Genomic DNA, 7,209 nt, shown 5'->3' with positions numbered 1-7,209 from the left:
TACCAAATCAAAACCAGTGGCAACAGGGGAATAAGTCAAAGGGGGAAAAGATGAAGGAAAAAAAGAAATAAAGTCACAGAGTTTTAAAAAAATACCTCTTTTTTCCACATCTTGGAGTTCATTTCAATTAGCATCATTTTATTATGGTCATAAGGGGAGATAGCTATTGAGCTATTGTGATCCTCTGCTAGGAGTATCCTAGACATGTACTAATTGTTACAAATGAAGGAAACTATAGAGCTTATGTTTCTTTGGGCCTGGCTTACTTAACTTAATATGATTTTCTGAAAAGCCTTTTTAAATTATCTTTAAGCAGCTACAGGGCTTTCAAGTCAACATGTCAGTTGGTGAGTACAATGCATCTTGGTTAAATGTCACCCTTTTCATCTTTCTCTCCCATCTCTCCCAACTCCATCTTTCTCCTTGATGTCTCTGGTTCCATTTTCACATACATACATTAACTATTATGACTGCATTTTCCTACCCTTCCTCTCTCCATTCATCTGCTTCTCTCCCCTTGACCTCCCTTCCCCTTTCACATCATGTGTTACAGCTTCTTAGTACTCATTTTGTTAAACTGTAAGTTAGTTCAAACAAGTCCTACCACTGGAATCTTCTTCTCCGTATACTACGTTAAAGTGAACATGTTTGTGTTTATATGCATATCACCCTGTACATGTTTACAAATATATGTTTACAAATATATTTACAAATATATTTATGTTTACAAATATATTTTACAAATATATTTATAATTTAGATGTAAGTTCCTAGCGAACAGACTTAGATCCAAGTCTCAATTTAATAATTTATGAAGCAGAAATAAGAATTGACATGCCCTTCAACAGACTTGTAAGAGTCAAATGAATTGATATATGTCATTACACAAAGGTCGCACTTAGTGGTTGGTTTCCAATCATCTTTTAGTTTTAAGCAGGAGGCAATGGAATGAGGATCCAGACCTAGAAAATTAGAATAGGAGGGGTTTGTTGAAGTAGACTGAATTATAGAATGTTAATTTGATTTAAACATGGACATTTATCTGCACATTTACTTAATTTATTTAGCTTCTAGTAAACAATACTCATTTGCTAAAAGAAACATTTACTTACCCCAACAGCAGTAATTTCTCTGGCTAGTAGCCCAAAGGTTTCTTTATTTTTTATTTAGTCTCTTAGAGTCTCATTCGTTACGTAGAAGTAGAGTGCAAGTAGCAGGCTCATGTCAGGGAATGCATAAGCATCTCCTTTCAATGGAGAAAGAATTAAGATTGTGATATCAATAATAATAGTTAGAAAGGGAGGACAGAAGGATGACTAAATGCAATAATGATATTCAGTACAGACTATGTGGGAAATGAACTATGCAACTTGTGGGCAGGGTTGGGAGGAGAAAACTGGGATAAGTGAAGGAAAGGCTGACATTGCCTAAAAGAGAAAGGTACACATGACCTGAATTGTGAGATGGTAACCCCTCTGTACAACGCCTTCATCATAACAATAAAATTCTACTTTAAAGAAAATAAGAGTTGGGATCTGGGCATGGGTGGCTCACACCTATAATCCTAGCTACTCAGAAGGCTGCGATCTGAGGAGCAAGGTGTGGAGCCAGCCTGGGTAGGAAAGTCTGTAAGATTCTCATCACCAATTAACCAGAAAAAAAAAACCTAGACGCAAAGATGTGGATCAAGTGGTAGAGTGCCAGCTTTGAATGAAAAAGCTAAGGAACATCTCCCAGGCCCTGAGGTCAAGCTCCATCCAGTACCAGCTCACACACACATACACACACACACACACACACACACACACACACACACACACACACACACACACACACACACACACACACACTTGGAACCTATCAGATATTGAAATTATATGCATTTTATAGATTAAAAAGATGAAGTTTATCAAAATTAACAGATTTTGAAACTATCGATTAAGTCACAAAAATGAAATATAAAAAATATGTCTTCCCGAAATGTTCAACATCCCTAGCCATAAAAGAAATGCAAATCAAAACAACATTGAGATATCACCTCACTCCAGTTAGAACAGCAAAAATCAAGAACTCTAACAACAACAGATGCTGGAGGGGATGTGGACAGAAAGGAACCTTACTTCATTGTTGGTGGGAATGTAAACTTGTTCAACCACTTTGGAAAGCAGTATGGAGGTTCCTCAAAAGACTTCACATAGATCTCTCCTATGATCCAGCAATCCCACTTTTGGGCATTTACCCAAATGTTTACAAACAAGACCACACTAAAGCTACCAGCACAACTATGTTTATTGCAGTATTATTTACCATAGCTAAGATATGGAACCAACCCAGATGCCCCTCAGTAGATGAATGGATCAAGAAAATGTGGTATATATACACAATGGAATTCTATGCCTCCATCAGAAAGAATGACATTTCCCCATTTGTTAGGAAATGGAAAGGCTTGGAAAAAATTATATTAAGTGAAGTAAGCCAGGCCCAAAGAAGCATAGGTCCCATGGTTTCCCTTACTTGCAATATCTAGTATAGGTATGAGTCAAGCAGAAAAGGTCAGATAATGTGATGTTAGGAAAATGAACCCTTAAATATGTATTTTAATGTTTTCGTTTCTTTCATGCATATGTTTCTAACGCATTTATAAGATGATTTCTTTGTTGCTTTGTATGTCCCTCCCCCACAGTGTAACCCCCACTTTCACTATATTTGATGTCAGTATAACGTGGAGGAGATGGGGGCAAACAAGTCGTTTAAGGATTCAGGTGGACCTGTTGCAACAATGAGAAGTACAAAATGTCATGTCAAAACCAGCTTTACAATGTGGGGGGGGAGGGGGGTATAATTGGGTGGGGGGAGGGGGGAGGCTGGGAAGGGAGGTGAAGGGTAAACAAAGGAGGAGGCTGCAATGCTTGGTAAGAAATGTATGCATTATCCTGCCCATGTAATTGTAGCCCCTCTGTACAGTATGTTCTCAAATAAAATAAAATAATATTAAAAAAAATATGTCTTCCCTTATTACTGTGCTACTAGTCAACATAATCTACAGTTTTCTTGCAATGTGAATTTAAGCATCTCTCTATAATTGCAACATTATAACTGAAATATGATCATTCATCAGATCAGTCCCTTGTATGATAAATCTTAAGTCCATCTCATCCAGTGTCATCAGAAATAAAAATTGAAAAAAAAGGCATTGGCTTCAATCTTACTATCCAGAGTCCATTAAAGGCTGACTTGAGAATATAGAAAGGGATGCTATTGATCAAGATATATGGTGTTCATCAACTGCTTGGTTAAATGGTAACTCTTTTGTGCAACTACTTAAACATGGTATTAATAAAAATAAGAGTAAAAATAAAAATAAGGCTGACGTATACCTCAGAATGGCCTAGAAGGAAGGAGCCTGGGCTGATAACTGGTAAGGAAAAAAACTCTCATGAGGATCACCTGCTTGAGTGGCAAGGTAGGAAGGTGGCAGATTGTGTTCAGGGCCATCTTCCAGGGAGGAAGAAGCTGTGAACCACTGGGCACAGCATCTTGAGTACAGAGTGTGTCAGCTGTCTTAGGCAAATCTGAGTAAGACCACAAAAGCATCTCCTACAAATGTTTACAGATGAAAAATGCTGCAGGCAAAAGTACAAGGTGATTCCTTTACAGAGTGTGCTTTCTCTTTAAAAAGAATATGACTTTTTTCTATTTTTCTAACTTTACTAATTCTCGAGAATGAAGGTTGAGCAAGAATGGCACCGAGAACTGCTGCTTTAGAAGGACAGCGATTTCACAAGTCCCACTGGCAGTTTCTGTTTCTTCCAGCTTGACTGGAATGTTATTAATCATTGAACATCCTAAACATGGGGATGGGAAGAAACACTCAGTGCCATGCTCAGGATGCGATCGTGTCTAATTGGTACAAATGAATCAGCCCCGGAGAATGAGTTCACCCACTTTTATTGAATTTGCAATTTAGGAAATTCACTATGCAGGCATGAAGGACTCCCAAGGGAAGTACTCATCTTGCCTCTTTTATTCAAGGGGAGTGGTATACAAAGAGCTAAAGGAGAAAATTCAATACTTTCTATACAGAGGCATAAACTTTAAGTCAATAGTCATCTGAATTGTGTCTATTTTTTCAACTATCTGTAGAGAATGTATGTTTCTATGGATGTTTCTGTAACAATAGGCCCAAAGTGGATTTATAAATGAAAACAGAATAGATGAATAAATTGCTAGAATTCTTCAGTGCTTAGGTACTTGGTGCAAACTACATCGTGACTTTTATCTGGATGACAAGGATAAACTGTAGCTTCTATCACGTGGAGATTTCTTGCCTCCTAAATAGTCCTCAGTATATGATATTTCCCTTTCATCTTCAGCATGGCAGACTTTGAATTAGAACTAATACGCAAAAAATTATTTCTTTTCCACAGGTTTAGTGCCATGCCAGCTTCTACTATGTGGCCAGATCTCTGGGTTCTGTCCCTGCTCAGGATGGTACAGCTGCCTTTGTTACTAATCTTTGAGCTGTTCCTTTGTAATCTGGGGGCTTGGCTATCACCTTCTATCATGTATGTAACTACATCTCTGCATTAGCTCTCCTTTAGGGTGGTTTCTTGTTCCCTAGCTGGATCCTACTTTACCACATATCAAACATGGTAACAATTCAAGAGAAATTGGAATTCAAAACCAAGCATGGCCCCTACCCCTGTAATTGAAGAGACTTGAAATACATACTTCTTTGCAAAGTTTAATATGAAAAGTATTTACTACAGTTGGACAGAGAACACAGATAATCACAGAGGTAGCCTGAGATTCCCAGCTTCAGTTTCCTAGAGTCTAGTCACTAGGGACAGGGAACACTTAATATTCACATTATACCTGATCAATGTAACTATGAGCACAAGATCATATTTGTTTATTTATTTATTTATTATTATCCATGTAGCTAAACGCAGCTATAAAACCTATATAACAGTACACTTGTGATTATTATATTGAAACATCTAGGGAAAGGCTAACCTGAATTTTAGTCTTTAGAAGAACAAAGAAAGGAAAACAAAAGAAAGAAAAGGAAGAAGAAAGTAAAGAAGAAAACAAGAAAAGGAAGTAAGGAGAACGGAAGGAAAAGAATAAAGATGAAAGAATGGAGGAAGGAAGAGAAGAAAGGTAAAAGGAAGGAAGAGAAGAAAGATGAAGGAAAGGAAGAAAAAGGAAAGAAACAGAAGGAAGGAAAGAGGAAAAGAGGAAAGAGGAAAAAGAAAGGGAGAAGGAGGAAAAAAAGAAAGCTTATTGAATCCAATGAACCAATTAATAAGGTTATTTTCTATATTATCCTTCCTCAACAACAATAATAACATTATCTGGAATGGAGCACAATATCTTTTAATCCTATATACTGCCTCCTAAAATCAATAGCCTAAAATGCTTCATTCTTTTCTGGCTTTTTGTTTAAAAAAATACCAAACAAAATGTTTTCATCTTTAAGCATTTCTAGTTTCTTGCTAGAATTATTGATAAAGCTTAAAGTTAGAGAAATATAAACTGAAATTCCAGAAGCTCACCTAAAATCCTTACCTTTAAACTAAAGCTCAATCTATTCAATCATATCCTGCAACAGATATTGAAGACTTACACATTTTCTAGTTATCTCCTAGATCTTTGCTCTGCAATGCTGAAGCCTCTTGATCCTAAAATGGGAAGATAGCAATTAAATAAGTACAAATTTATAATTACAAATTGTGAGAAATGCTGTCATAGAAAAGTACTATGTGCCATTTTAACTTGAGAGTGGAGGAAGACTTCTCAAGAAATATAAAATGAGTTGGGGAGCAATTTATACTTGAGGGAGCAACACAATGGCTCAGAGGTGGAAAAGCAACTGCACTGATGAAGATGAGGAAGAATCCTAGAGAGCCTTCCACAAAGATGGCAGAAAAGAGAAACCAAATGGTGCTCAGACAAAGGCTATAGTATCTATCCAACAAAAGTGTGCATTTTCCACCCAGAGGAATGATAGAAAAGGTTGTTGTTATTAGAGTTCTTTATTATAGCCATTCTAACTGGGGTGAGGTGGTATCTCAATGTTTTGATTTGCATTTCTTTTATGGCTAGAGAGGTTGTCTATTGGTCATCCTTCTTTCCTCTTCAGAGAAGTTTCTCTTTAAGTCTTTAGCCCACTAATTTATTGGGCAGTTGTTTCTTTGAGGATTTGTTGTTGGGGGATTTAAGTTTTTGAGTTCCAGGTATATTTTAGATATGAGACCCTTGTCTATTGCATGGCTAGTGAAGATCTTCTCCCAATCCGTGGGCTTTCTATTAATCTTGCTAGTTATGTCCTTTGCTATGTAGAAGCTCTACAATTTCATACAATCCCATTTGTCCAACCTTTCTTTGATTTGTTGTGTTTCTGGGTCTCTATTAAGGAAATTTCGGCCTGTGCCAAGGAGACCTAGGGTTTCTCCTATTCCATCCTGTAATGTTTTCAGAGTGTCTGCTTTGACTCCAAGGTCTTTGCTAGAGGGGATGTGGACAGAAGGGAACCCTACTGCATTGTTAGTGGGAGTGTAAATTTGTTCAACCACTTTGGAAAGTAGTATGGAGGTTCCTCAAAAGACTCCACATAGAGCTCCCCTATGACCCAGCAATCCCACTTTTGGGTATTTACTCAAATGATCACAAGATCATACTAAAGCTACCAGCACAACTATGTTTATTTCAGCATTAGTTACCATAGCTAAGATATGGAACCAACCCAGATGCCCCTCAGTAGATGAATGGATCAAGAAAATGTGGTATATATTCACAATGGAATTTTATGCCTCTATCAGAAAGAATTACATTGCCCCATTTGCTAGGAAATGGAAAGAATTAAGTGAAGTAAGCCAGGCCTAAAGAAACATAGGTCCCATGGTTTTCCTTATTTGCAATAACTAGTATATTTCTGAGACAAGCAGAAAAGGTCAGATAAGTTGATATTAGGTGAAATGAACCCCAAAATAAGTATTCATATTTTTTCTTTCATTCAATTGTTTCTAACATATTTATAAGATGATTTCTTTGTTGCTTTGTATGTCCCTCTCCCACGGTATAACCCCTGCTTTCACTGTATTTGATGTTGGTATAATTTGTGGAGGGGAAGGGAAAAAACAAATTGTTTAAATAGGGATACAGGTGGACACATTGCAACAATGAGATGTACAAGTGGTTATGTCA

General features: G+C 37.1%; 1 long non-coding RNA gene across 1 annotated transcript in view; it reads right to left on the bottom strand.

The window, feature by feature from the left end:
- Window positions 1-66: 66 nt before the first annotated feature.
- LOC138816725 (uncharacterized) overlaps window positions 67-7,209 on the bottom strand; it is a 113,923-nt gene continuing 106,780 nt past the window's right edge. Inside the window, exons 4-5 of the long non-coding RNA XR_011368722.1 lie at window positions 1,113-1,246; window positions 67-962 (exon numbers count right to left, since the gene is read on the bottom strand). This is a non-coding gene — a long non-coding RNA (uncharacterized lncRNA). The remainder of the gene's footprint in view (window positions 963-1,112; window positions 1,247-7,209) is intronic.

This window comes from Dipodomys merriami, unplaced genomic scaffold, assembly GCF_024711535.1.
Source record: "Dipodomys merriami isolate MVZ:Mamm:240054 unplaced genomic scaffold, mDipMer1.0.p SCAF_7, whole genome shotgun sequence".
NCBI lineage: Eukaryota > Metazoa > Chordata > Mammalia > Rodentia > Heteromyidae > Dipodomys > Dipodomys merriami.
This window is presented reverse-complemented; position numbering and strand designations above follow the sequence as displayed.